We start from the raw sequence: 14,029 nt of genomic DNA on the forward strand, positions 1-14,029 counted from the left end.
ACATAATATCCTCAGAAAAAACCAAATAGGCTTTCTTCCAAAACACCGCACCGCCGACCATATCTATACCCTTCACACCCTCATTGAAAAACATATACACCAAACAAAAAAATCGGAAAATATTCGCCTGTTTCATCGACTTCAAGAAAGCCTTTGACTCTATATGGCACGAAGGGCTCTATTATAAACTTCTTCAGTGTGGAATAGGGGGCAAAGTCTATGACCTTATTAAATCAATGTATCTGAAAAACAAATGTGGGGTCAAAATTGGAGACAAACGCACCGATTTCTTCACCCAGAGAAGAGGCGTCCGGCAGGGCTGCAATTTGAGCCCGACCCTGTTCAACATATACATAAATGAATTAGCAGACATGCTGGAGCAAAGCGAGTCACCAGGTCTCCGTCTCCTGGACGGAGAAGTGAAATCCCTGTTCTATGCGGACGACCTGGTTCTGCTGTCTCCCACAGAACAGGGATTACAGCAACAACTAGACCTACTCGACAAATACTGCCAAAATTGGGCTCTAACAGTAAATCTAAAGAAAACCAACATCATGATTTTTAAAAAAAGGCCCAGATGTCAGGAAAACAAATACCAGTTTACCCTCAGTGATACCACTATAGGACACACTATGAGCTACACCTACCTTGGTCTAACTATTACAGCATCAGGGAGCTTCAGCATAGCAGTGAATGCACTAAAAGAAAAAGCCCGAAGAGCCCTATATGCAATAAAAAGAAAATTCTACAACATCCAAATCCCAATCAAAATCTGGCTCAAAATATTTGACAGCATAATCCTGCCCATTGCACTGTACGGTAGTGAAGTATGGGGCCCGCTAAATCACCAAAGCTACACTAAATGGGAAAAACACACAATAGAAGCCCTACATGCAGAATTCTGCCGAAGCATCCTTCGCACCCAAAGAAAAACGCCAACAAATGCATGCAGAGCCGAACTAGGCAGATACCCACTGATAATAAACATCCAAAAACGAGCACTAAACTTCCTAAATCACCTCAAATCTAGCTCCCCAGACACCCTTCATTTCAAAGCCTTTCAGACCCAAGAGCTAAACCCAGAAAAGAGTCCCCTGAGTCAGCTGCTACTGAAACTAAGTACTCAGCCGGACCCTGACCAGCCCCAGACCAACACAGCCGTCCAAACACCAATCCGAGTGAACCAAATCATTAAAAAATGCAAAGAAACCTACCTGGAACATTGGAACAAAATAACCGAAAGCCAAAGCAGATTAGAATGTTACCGGGCCCTAAAAAGAGAATATAAACTGGCAGACTACCTCACGACCATCAGAGACACAAAACAGAGACAGACCCTCACCAGGTACAGACTAAGCGACCACCAACTGGAAATTGAAAAAGGCAGATACAAGAAATCCTGGCAGCCTAGAGAGAATAGAATATGCGATCAATGTCTGGCCGGCGAGGTTGAAACAGAGATGCATTTCCTCCTAAAATGCGAAAAATTCAACACATCAAGAAACATATTATTCAACAAGCTAAGCCAAACAACACCAGATTTCAAGGAATTGGATGACCTGTCAAAATTGAGATTAGTCCTAGGAGAAGGAGACAGACCATACCTTGGGGCCAAATATGTAACAACATGTCACAACCTGAGGACTGTTTAAAATTAAGACTGTTTAAAATTAATATTGAACGTAACAAATGAAGGACAAAGACTGTTTAAAATTAATATTGTTTAAAAGTAATATTGTATGTACCCAACAAATGTCAAATCGATTGACACCTACAGAATGTTGGAAAACTGTACCTTTTTGCTATGTAAGCTTTGGCAATATGGTTCTCTGTAAACTTTCATGCCAATAAAGCATTTGAATTGGAATTGGAATTGGAGAGACACACAAAATACTAGAAGAAATTGAAAACTCCACCAACCCAAAACAATTCTGGGAAATGTGGAATAACCTGAGTACAACACAATTGCAAGCATTACCAATCCAAGATGGCGACATCTGGAGAACACATTTTGAAAACCTCTACAAAGACATCCCAATAAACGAAACAAACCCAAGTCAACATCAGGTCACAGAAAAACTCCACACATTAGAAGCAACAATCAAAGACAACCAAAACCCTCTAGACTCCCCAATCACATGGAAAGAAATGGCCACAAAAACAAAATCTCTCCACCTAAAGAAAGCCTGTGGCCCAGACAACATCAAAAATGAAATGCTCAAGTTCAGCAATATGGAGATGCAGGGTGCGGTACTCAAATTATTCAACATCATATTACGTTCAGGCTGTTTTCCCGATATCTGGTGCCAAGGACTAATCTCCCCCATATATAAAAGCGGAAACAAATCAGACCCAAATAACTACCGCGGCATCTGTGTCAACAGTTGTCTAGGGAAGTTATTCTGCAGTATTCTAAATAGTAGATTACTTGATTTTCTTAACAAACATAATATCCTCAGAAAAAACCAAATAGGCTTTCTTCCAAAACACCGCACCGCCGACCATATCTATACCCTTCACACCCTCATTGAAAAACATATACACCAAACAAAAAAGGGGAAAATATTCGCCTGTTTCATCGACTTCAAGAAAGCCTTTGACTCTATATGGCACGAAGGGCTCTATTATAAACTTCTTCAATGTGGAATAGGGGGCAAAGTCTATGACCTTATTAAATCAATGTATCTGAAAAACAAATGCGGGGTCAAAATTGGAGACAAACGCACCGATTTCTTCACCCAGAGAAGAGGCGTCCGGCAGGGCTGCAATTTGAGCCCGACCCTGTTCAACATATACATAAATGAATTAGCAGACATGCTGGAGCAAAGCGAGTCACCAGGTCTCCGTCTCCTAGATGGAGAAGTGAAATCCCTGTTCTATGCGGACGACCTGGTTCTGCTGTCTCCCACAGAACAGGGATTACAGCAACAACTAGACCTACTCGACAAATACTGCCAAAATTGGGCTCTAACAGTAAATCTAAAGAAAACCAACATCATGATTTTTCAAAAAAGGCCCAGATGTCAGGAAAACAAATACCAGTTTACCCTCAGTGATACCACTATAGGACACACTATGAGCTACACCTACCTTGGTCTAACTATTACAGCATCAGGGAGCTTCAGCATAGCAGTGAATGCACTAAAAGAAAAAGCCCGAAGAGCCCTATATGCAATAAAAAGAAAATTCTACAACATCCAAATCCCAATCAAAATCTGGCTCAAAATATTTGACAGCATAATCCTGCCCATTGCACTGTACGGTAGTGAAGTATGGGGCCCGCTAAATCACCAAAGCTACACTAAATGGGAAAAACATACAATAGAAGCCCTACATGCAGAATTCTGCCGAAGCATCCTTCGCACCCAAAGGAAAACGCCAACAAATGCATGCAGAGCCGAACTAGGCAGATACCCACTGATAATAAACATCCAAAAACGAGCACTAAACTTCCTAAATCACCTCAAATCTAGCTCCCCAGACACCCTTCATTTCAAAGCCTTTCAGACCCAAGAGCTAAACCCAGAAAAGAGTCCCCTGAGTCAGCTGCTACGGAAACTAAGTACTCAGCCGGACCCTGACCAGCCCCAGACCAACACAGCCGCCCAAACACCAATCCGAGTGAACCAAATCATTAAAAAATGCAAAGAAACCTACCTGGAACTTTGGAACAAAATAACCGAAAGCCAAAGCAGATTAGAATGTTACCGGGCCCTAAAAAGAGAATATAAACTGGCAGACTACCTCACGACCATCAGAGACACAAAACAGAGACAGACCCTCACCAGGTACAGACTAAGCGACCACCAACTGGAAATTGAAAAAGGCAGATACAAGAAATCCTGGCAGCCTAGAGAGAATAGAATATGCGATCAATGTCTGGCTGGCGAGGTTGAAACAGAAATGCATTTCCTCCTAAAATGCGAAAAATTCAACAGATCAAGAAACATATTATTCAACAAGCTAAGCCAAACAACCCCAGATTTCAAGGAATTGGATGATCTGTCAAAATTGAGATTAGTCCTAGGAGAAGGAGACAGACCATACCTTGGGGCCAAATATGTAACAACATGTCACAACCTGAGGACTGTTTAAAATTAAGACTGTTTAAAATTAATATTGAACGTACCAAATGAAGTACAAAGACTGTTTAAAATTAATATTGTTTAAAAGTAATATTGTATGTACCCAACAAATGTCAAATCGATTGACACCTACAGAATGTTGGAAAACTGTACCTTTTTGCTATGTAAGCTTTGGCAATATGGTTCTCTGTAAACTTTCATGCCAATAAAGCATTTTAATTGGAATTGGAATTGGAATTGGAGAGATAGACTGAGTGACTGTGAGAGAGAGAGAAAGACTGAGTGAGTGTGTGAGAGAGAGAGACTGAGTGAGTGTGTGAGAGAGAGACAGAGAGAGAGAGAGAGAGAGAGAGAGAGACTGAGTGAGTGTGTGAGAGAGACAGAGAGAGACTGAGAGAGAGAGAGACTGAGAGAGAGAGAGAGGGACAGAGAGAGAGAGAGAGGGACAGAGAGAGAGGGACAGAGAGAGAGAGAGAGAGAGAGAGACAGAGAGAGAGAGAGAGACACAGAGACAGAAAGAGCGAGACAGAGAGTGAGACAGAGAGAGCGAGGGACAGAGGGACAGAGAGACAGAGACAGAGAGAGAGAGACAGAGAGAGACAGACTGAGAGAGAGAGACACAGACAGAGATAGAGAGGGGGAGAGGTTGATGTGGGGGGGAGAGAGGGAGCGGTTGATGGGGGGGGAGAGAGGGAGGGGTTGATGGGGGGGAGAGAGGGAGGGGTTGATGGGGGGGAGAGAGGGAGGGGTTGATGGGGGGGAGAGAGGGAGGGGTTGATGGGGGGGAGAGAGGGAGGGGTTGATGGGGGGGAGAGAGGGAGGGGTTGATGGGGGGGAGAGAGGGAGGGGTTGATGGGGGGAGAGAGGGAGAGGTTGATGAGGGAGAGGTTGATGGGGGGGAGAGAGGGAGAGGTTGATGGGGGGAGAGTTGGTGGGGGAGAGGGAGAGGCTGATGGGGGGGAGAGAGGGAGAGGTTGTTGGGGGGAGAGAGGGAGAGGTTGATAGGGGGGAGAGGGAGAGTTTGATGGGGCGGGGGGAGAGGGAGAGGTTGATGGGGTGGGGGAGAGGGAGAGGTTGATGGGGTGGGGGAGAGAGGGAGAGGTTGTTGGGGGGGAGAGAGGGAGGGGTTGATGGGGGGAGAGAGGGAGAGGTTGATGGGGGAGAGAGGGAGAGGTTGATGGGGGGGAGAGGTTGATGGGGGGAGAGGGGGAGAGGTTGATAGGGGGGAGAGGGAGAGGTTGATGGGGGCGGGGGGAGAGGGTGAGGTTGATGGGGTGGGGGAGAGGGAGAGGTTGATGGGGGGTGGGGGGGAGGGAGAGGCTGATGGGGGGAGAGAGGGAGAGGTTGTTGGGGGGAGAGAGGGAGAGGTTGATAGGGGGGAGAGGGAGAGGTTGATGGGGGCGGGGGGAGAGGGTGAGGTTGATGGGGTGGGGGAGAGGGAGAGGTTGATGGGGTGGGGGAGAGAGGGAGAGGTTGTTGGGGGGCAGAGAGGGAGGGGTTGATGGGGGGAGAGAGGGAGAGGTTGATGGGGGAGAGAGGGAGAGGTTGATGGGGGGGAGAGGTTGATGGGGGGGAGAGGGAGAGGGAGAGGTTGATGGGGTGGGGGAGCGGGAGAGGCTGATGGGGGAGAGAGGGAGAGGTTGATCGGGGCGGCGGGAGAGGGAGAGGTTAATGGGGGTGGGGGAGAGGGAGAGGTTGATGGGGTGGGGGAGAGGGAGAGGTTGATGGGGTGGGGGAGAGAGGGAGAGGTTGTTGGGGGGGAGAGAGGGAGGGGTTGATGGGGGGGAGAGAGGGAGAGGTTGATGGGGGAGAGAGGGAGAGGTTGATGGGGGGGAGAGGTTGATGGGGGGGGAGAGGGAGAGGTTGATGTGGGTGGGGGAGAGGGAGAGGCTGATGGGGGGGAGAGAGGGAGAGGTTGATGGGGGTGGGGAAGGGGGAGAGGTTGATGGGGTGGGGGAGAGAGGGAGAGCTTGATGGGGGGGTGGAGAGAGGGAGAGGTTGATGGGGGGGAGAGAGGGAGAGGTTGATGGGGGGGAGAGAGGGAGAGGTTGATGGGCTGGGGGAGAGGGAGAGGTTGATGGGGGGAGAGGGAGAGGTTGTTGGGGGCGGGGGGAGAGGGAGAGGTTGATGGTGGGGGGGAGAGGGAGAGGCTGATGGGGGGGAGAGAGGGAGAGGTTGTTGGGGTAGAGAGGGAGAGGTTGATGGGGGCAGAGAGGGAGAGGTTGATGGGGGGGAGAGGGAGAGGTTGATGGGGGGAGAGGGAGAGGTTGATGGGGGCGAGAGGGAGAGGTTGATGGGGGGGAGAGGGAGAGGTTGATGGGGGCGGGGGGAGAGGGAGAGTTTGATGGGGGGAGAGAGGGAGAGGTTGAGGGGGAGAGAGGGAGAGGTTGATTGGGGGGGGGAGGGGGCGAGAGAGAGGTTGATGGGGGGAGAGAGGGAGAGGTTGATGGGGGGGAGAGAGGCAGGAGGGAGAGGTTGATGGGGGGGAGAGGGAGAGGTTGATGGGGGTGGGGGAGAGGGAGAGGTTGATTGGGGGGGAGAGGGAGAGGTTGTTGGGTGGGGAGAGAGGGAGAGGTTGATGGGGGGAGAGAGGGAGAGGTTGATGGTGGGGGGGAGAGGGAGAGGTTGGTGGGGGGGAGAGGGAGAGGTTGATGGGGGGGAGAGGGAGAGGTTGATGGGGGGGAGAGAGGGAGAGGTTGTTGGGGGGAGAGAGGGAGAGGTTGTTGGGGGAGAGAGGGAGAGGTTGATGGGGGGGAGAGGGAGAGGTTGTTGGGGGGAGAGAGGGAGAGGTTGATGGGGGGGAGAGAGGGAGAGGTTGATGGGTGGGGAGAGAGGGAGAGGTTGTTGGGGGGAGAGAGGGAGAGGTTGATGGGTGGGGAGAGAGGGAGAGGTTGATGGGGGGAGAGAGGGAGAGGTTGTTGGGGGGAGAGAGGGAGAGGTTGATGGGTGGGGAGAGAGGGAGAGGTTGATGGGGGGGAGAGGGAGAGGTTGATGGGGGGGAGAGAGGGAGAGGTTGATGGGGGCAGGGGGAGAGGGAGAGGTTGATGTGGGGGGAGAGAGGGAGAGATTGATGGGGGGGAGAGAGGGAGAGGTTGTTTGGAGGGGAGAGAGGGAGAGGTTGATTGGGGGGGAGAGAGGGAGAGGTTGATGGGGGGGAGAGCGGGAGAGGTTGATGGGGGGGAGAGGGAGAGGTTGATGGGGGGGGAGAGAATTCTGTAAAAGTATCCTCCGGACTCAAAGGAAAACAGTATTCAATGCATGCAGGGCGGAACTAGGCCAATATCCATTAATAATCACTATCCAAAAAAGAGCCACCAAATTTTGGAATCACCTACAAATGAGCAATCCCCAATGCTATCACTACGACGCCCTGAAATGCCAAGAGCTGACCATAAAGAAGAATACCCTCAGTCAACTAGTCCTGGGACTCAGTGAAGTAACTAGTAACAATACTAACAATAACCAGCCCCAGGACAGTGACAGGGTAACACAAAGAATTCGACCCAACACAATCGTCGCTAAGCAAAAGGAAAAATATCTGACATATTGGGCAGAAACAACAAAAACCCAAAGCAAACTCAATTGCTACTTCGCCCTAAACAGACAATACAACATAGCTGATTACCTGACCATGGTAAAGGATAACAAACTGAGAAGAACCTTGACAAGGTACAGACTTAGCGAACATAGCCTAGCGATCGAAAAAGGCAGACACAGGCAGACCAGGCTACCAAGAGAAGACAGGATATGCTCTCACTGCAGTCAGGGAGTAGTGGAGACAGAGATGCACTTCCTCACAGCCTGCGGAAAATATCAGGGCATCAGGGAGAATTTCTACCAAAAATTCTCACAAATATGCCCTGATTTCAGAAATCTGAATGACAACCAAAAACTCCCATTCCTACTGGGAGAGGAGAGAAGCTGTATAACACTGGCGGCACACGATGTTACAGCTTGCCATGAACAGAGGGACAACCAGTAAACTAAGAAAAGAATATATATAAACAATGCGAATGTATATTTATACACTCAGGGATATACCTGTTTATACACTGTATGAATAGAACTGCGTTTATGTGCTAAACCATAAATGTATTTTGATGCTTTGGCAACATAAGATGTAACTTATCATGACAATAAAGCGATTTGAATTGTGAATTGGGAGAGGTTGATGGGGGTGGGGAGAGGGAGAGGTTGATGGGGGGGAGAGAGGGAGAGGTTGTTGGGGGGAGAGAGGGAGAGGTTGATGGGGGGCAGAGAGGGAGAGGTTGATGGGGGGGAGAGGGAGAGGTTGATGGGGGGAGAGGGAGAGGTTGATGGGGGGAGAGAGGGAGAGGTTGATGGGGGGGAGAGGGAGAGGTTGATGGGGGCGGGGGGAGAGGGAGAGGTTGATGGGGGGAGAGAGGGAGAGGTTGAGGGGGAGAGAGGGAGAGGTTGATTGGGGGGGAGAGGGGGCGAGAGAGAGGTTGATGGGGGGAGAGAGGGAGAGGTTGATGGGGGGGGAGAGAGGCAGGAGGGAGAGGTTGATGGGGGGGAGAGGGAGAGGTTGATGGGGGTGGGGGAGAGGGAGAGGTTGATTGGGGGGGAGAGGGAGAGGTTGTTGGGTGGGGAGAGAGGGAGAGGTTGATGGGGGGAGAGAGGGAGAGGTTGATGGTGGGGGGGAGAGGGAGAGGTTGGTGGGGGGGAGAGGGAGAGGTTGATGGGGGGAGAGGGAGAGGTTGATGGTGGGGGAGAGAGGGAGAGGTTGTTGGGGGGAGAGAGGGAGAGGTTGTTGGGGGGAGAGAGGGAGAGGTTGATGGGGGGGAGAGGGAGAGGTTGTTGGGGGGAGAGAGGGAGAGTTTGATGGGGGGGGAGAGAGGGAGAGGTTGATGGGTGGGGAGAGAGGGAGAGGTTGTTGGGGGGAGAGAGGGAGAGGTTGATGGGTGGGGAGAGAGGGAGAGGTTGATGGGGGAGAGAGGGAGAGGTTGTTGGGGGGAGAGAGGGAGAGGTTGATGGGTGGGGAGAGAGGGAGAGGTTGATGGGGGGGGAGAGGGAGAGGTTGATGGGGGGGGAGAGAGGGAGAGGTTGATGGGGGCAGGGGGAGATGGAGAGGTTGATGTGGGGGGAGAGAGGGAGAGATTGATGGGGGGGAGAGAGGGAGAGGTTGTTTGGAGGGGAGAGAGGGAGAGGTTGATTGGGGGGGAGAGAGGGAGAGGTTGATGGGGGGGAGAGCGGGAGAGGTTGATGGGGGGGAGAGGGAGAGGTTGATGGGGGGGAGAGAATTCTGTAAAAGTATCCTCCGGACTCAAAGGAAAACAGTATTCAATGCATGCAGGGCGGAACTAGGCCAATATCCATTAATAATCACTATCCAAAAAAGAGCCACCAAATTTTGGAATCACCTACAAATGAGCAATCCCCAATGCTATCACTACGACGCCCTGAAATGCCAAGAGCTGACCATAAAGAAGAATACCCTCAGTCAACTAGTCCTGGGACTCAGTGAAGTAACTAGTAACAATACTAACAATAACCAGCCCCAGGACAGTGACAGGGTAACACAAAGAATTCGACCCAACACAATCGTCGCTAAGCAAAAGGAAAAATATCTGACATATTGGGCAGAAACAACAAAAACCCAAAGCAAACTCAATTGCTACTTCGCCCTAAACAGACAATACAACATAGCTGATTACCTGACCATGGTAAAGGATAACAAACTGAGAAGAACCTTGACAAGGTACAGACTTAGCGAACATAGCCTAGCGATCGAAAAAGGCAGACACAGGCAGACCAGGCTACCAAGAGAAGACAGGATATGCTCTCACTGCAGTCAGGGAGTAGTGGAGACAGAGATGCACTTCCTCACAGCCTGCGGAAAATATCAGGGCATCAGGGAGAATTTCTACCAAAAATTCTCACAAATATGCCCTGATTTCAGAAATCTGAATGACAACCAAAAACTCCCATTCCTACTGGGAGAGGAGAGAAGCTGTATAACACTGGCGGCACACGATGTTACAGCTTGCCATGAACAGAGGGACAACCAGTAAACTAAGAAAAGAATATATATAAACAATGCGAATGTATATTTATACACTCAGGGATATACCTGTTTATACACTGTATGAATAGAACTGCGTTTATGTGCTAAACCATAAATGTATTTTGATGCTTTGGCAACATAAGATGTAACTTATCATGACAATAAAGCGATTTGAATTGTGAATTGGGAGAGGTTGATGGGGGTGGGGAGAGGGAGATGTTGATGGGCAGGGGGGGAGAGAGGGAGAGGTTGATGGGGGCGGGAGAGAGGGAGAGGTTGATGGGGGTGGGGGGAGAGGGAGAGGTAGATGGGCGGGGGGTGTAGAGAGGGAGAGGTTGATGGGGTGGGGAGAGAGGGAGAGGTTGATGGGCAGGGGGGAGAGAGGGAGAGGTTGATGGGGTGGGGAGAGAGGGAGAGGTTGATGGGCGGGGGGGAGAGAGGGAAAGGTTGATGTGGGGGGAGAGAGGGAGAGATTGATGGGGGGGGAGAGAGGGGGATGCTGATGGGGGGGAGAGGGAGAGGTTGATGGGCGGGGGGGGAGAGAGGGAGAGGTTGATGTGGGTGGGGAGAGTGGGAGAGGTTGATGGGGGGGGGAAGAGAGGGAGAGGTTGATGGGGGGGAGGGAGGGAGAGGGAGAGGTTGATGGGCGGGGAGGGGAGAGAGGGAGAGGTTGATGGGGTGGGGAGAGAGGGAGAGGTTGATTGTGGGGGGGAGAGAGGGAGAGGTTGATGGGGGTGGGGAGAGAGGGAGAGGTTGATGGGGGAGGGGAGAGAGGGAGAGGTTGATAGGGTGGGGAGAGAGGGAGAGGTTGATGGGGGGGTGAGAGAGGGAGGAGGGAGAGGTTGATGGGGCGGGGGGGAGAGAGGGAGAGGTTGATGGGGGTGGGGAGAGAGGGAGAGGTTGATGGGGGTGGGGAGAGAGGGAGAGGTTGATGGGGGTGGGGAGAGAGGGAGAGATTGATGGGGGGTGGGGGGGAGAGAGGGAGAGGTTGATGGGGGGGAGAGAGGGAGGAGGGAGAGGTTGATGGGGGTGGGGGGGAGAGCGGGAGAGGTTGGTGGGGGTGGGGGGGAGAGAGGGAGAGGTTGATGGGGGTGGGGGGGAGAGAGGGAGAGGTTGATGGGGGGAGAGAGGGAGAGGTTGATGGGGGCGGGGGGGAGAGGGAGAGGTTGATGGGCGGGGAGGGGTGAGAGGGAGAGGTTGATGGGGGGGAAGAGAGGGAGGAGGGAGAGGTTGATGGGGGGGGAGAGAGGGAGGAGGGAGAGGTTGATGGGGTGGGGGGAGAGAGGGAGAGGTTGATGGGGGTGGGGGGGAGAGAGGGAGAGGTTGATGGGGGGTGGGGGGGAGAGAGGGAGAGGCTGATGGGGGGGGAGAGGTTGATGGGGGGTGGGTGGGAGAGAGGGAGAGGTTGATGGGGGGGAGAGAGGGAGAGGTTAATGGGGGGGGAGAGAGGGAGAGGTTGATGGGTGTGGGGGGGAGAGAGGGAGAGGTTGATGGGGGTGGGGGGGAGAGAGGGAGAGGTTGATGGGGGTGGGGGGGAGAGAGAGAGAGGTTGATGAGGGGGGGAGAGAGGGAGAGGTTGATGGGGGTGGGGAGAGAGGGAGAGGTTGATTGGGGGGAGAGAGGGAGAGAGAGAGGTTGATGGGGGGGAGAGAGGGAGAGGTTGATGGGGGGGAGAGAGGCAGGAGGGAGAGGTTGATCGGGGGGGGAGAGGGAGAGGATGATGGGGGGGAGAGAGGCAGGAGGGAGAGGTTGATGGGGGGGTAGAGGGAGAGGTTGATGGGGGTGGGGGAGAGGGAGAGGTTGATTGGGGGGGAGAGGGAGAGGTTGTTGGGTGGGGACAGAGGGAGAGGTTGATGGGGGGAGAGAGGGAGAGGTTGATGGTCGGGGGGAGAGGGAGAGGTTGTTGGGGGGAGAGAGGGAGAGGTTGTTGGGGGGAGAGAGGGAGAGGTTGATGGGGTGGGGGGAGAGGGAGAGGTTGATGGGTGGGGGGAGAGGGAGAGGTTGATGGGGGGGAGAGAGGGAGAGGTTGTTGGGGGGAGAGAGTGAGAGGTTGATGGGGGGGAGAGAGGGAGAGGTTGATGGGTGGGGAGAGAGGGAGAGGTTGTTGGGGGGAGAGAGGGAGAGGTTGATGGGTGGGGAGAGAGGGAGGGGTTGATGGGGGGGGAGAGAGGTAGAGGTTGTTGGGGGGAGAGAGGGAGAGGTTGATGGGTGGGGAGAGAGGGAGAGGTTGATGGGGGGGAGAGGGAGAGGTTGATGTGGGGGGAGAGAGGGAGAGATTGATGGGGGGGAGAGAGGGAGAGGTTGATTGGAGGGGAGAGAGGGAGAGGTTGATTGGGGGGAGAGAGGGAGAGGTTGATGGGGGGAGAGAGGGAGAGGTTGATGGGGTGAGAGGGAGAGGTTGATGGGGGGGGAGAGAGGGAGAGGTTGATGGGGGTGGGGAGAGGGAGAGGTTGATGGGCAGGGGGGGAGAGAGGGAGAGGTTGATGGGGGCGGGAGAGAGGGAGAGGTTGATGGGGGTGGGGGGGAGAGGGAGAGGTAGATGGGCGGGGGGGGGTAGAGAGGGAGAGGTTGATGGGGTGGGGAGAGAGGGAGAGGTTGATGGGCGGGGGGGGAGAGAGGGAGAGATTGATGGGGTGGGGAGAGAGGGAGAGGTTGATGGGCGGTGGGGAGAGAGGGAGAGGTTGATGGGGGGAGGGAGGGAGAGGGAGAGGTTGATGGGCGGGGAGGGGAGAGAGGGAGAGGTTGATGGGGTGGGGAGAGAGGGAGAGGTTGATTGTGGGGGGGAGAGAGGGAGAGGTTGATGGGGGTGGGGGGAGAGGGAGAGGTTGATGGGGTGGGGAGAGAGGGAGAGGTTGATGGGGGAGGGGAGAGAGGGATAGGTTGATGGGGGTGGGGAGAGAGGGAGAGGTTGATGGGGGGGTGAGAGAGGGAGGAGGGAGAGGTTGATGGGGGCGGGGGGGAGAGAGGGAGAGGTTGATGGGGGTGGGGAGAGAGGGAGAGGTTGATGGGGGTGGGGAGAGAGGGAGAGGTTGATGGGGGTGAGAGAGGGAGGAGGGAGAGGTTGATGGGGGCGGGGGGGAGAGAGGGAGAGGTTGATGGGGGTGGGGAGAGAGGGAGAGGTTGATGGGGGTGGGGAGAGAGGGAGAGGTTGATGGGGGTGGGGAGAGAGGGAGAGGTTGATGGGGGTGGGGAGAGAGGGAGGAGGGAGAGGTTGATGGGGGAGAGAGGGAGGAGGGAGAGGTTGATGGGGGTGGGGGGAGAGAGGGAGAGGTTGGTGAGGGTGGGGGGGAGAGAGGGAGAGGCTGATGGGGGTGGGGGGGAGAGAGGGAGAGGTTGATGGGGGGGGAGAGGGAGAGGTTGATGGGGGTGGGGGGGGAGAGGGAGAGGTTGATGGGCGGGGAGGGGAGAGAGGGAGAGGTTGATGGGGGGAGAGAGGGAGAGGTTGATGGGGGGGGAGAGAGGGAGGAGGGAGAGTTTGATGGGGGGGAGAGAGGGAGGAGGGAGAGGCTGATGGGGGTGGGGGGGAGAGAGGGAGAGGTTGATGGGGGTGGGGGGGAGAGAGGGAGAGGTTGATGGGGGGGAGAGAGGGAGAGGTTGATGGGGGCGGGGGGGGAGAGGGAGATGTTGTTGGGCGGGGAGGGGAGAGAGGGACAGGTTGATGGGGGAGAGAGGGAGGAGGGAGAGGTTGATGGGGGGGAGAGAGGGAGGAGGGAGAGGTTGATGGGGGTGGGGGGGAGAGAGGGAGAGGTTGATGGGGGTGGGGGGGAGAGAGGGAGAGGTTGATGGGGGGAGAGAGGGAGAGGTTGATGGGGGTGGGGGGGAGAGAGGGAGAGGTTGATGGGGGGGAGAGAGGGAGAGGTTGATGGGGGTGGGGGGGAGAGAGGGAGAGGTTGATGGGGGGTGGGGGGGGGAGAGGGAG

Source organism: Somniosus microcephalus, chromosome 22, assembly GCF_052327205.1.
Source record: "Somniosus microcephalus isolate GS21.2 chromosome 22, FLI_Smic_1.0, whole genome shotgun sequence".
In the NCBI taxonomy this organism is placed as follows: domain Eukaryota; kingdom Metazoa; phylum Chordata; class Chondrichthyes; order Squaliformes; family Somniosidae; genus Somniosus; species Somniosus microcephalus.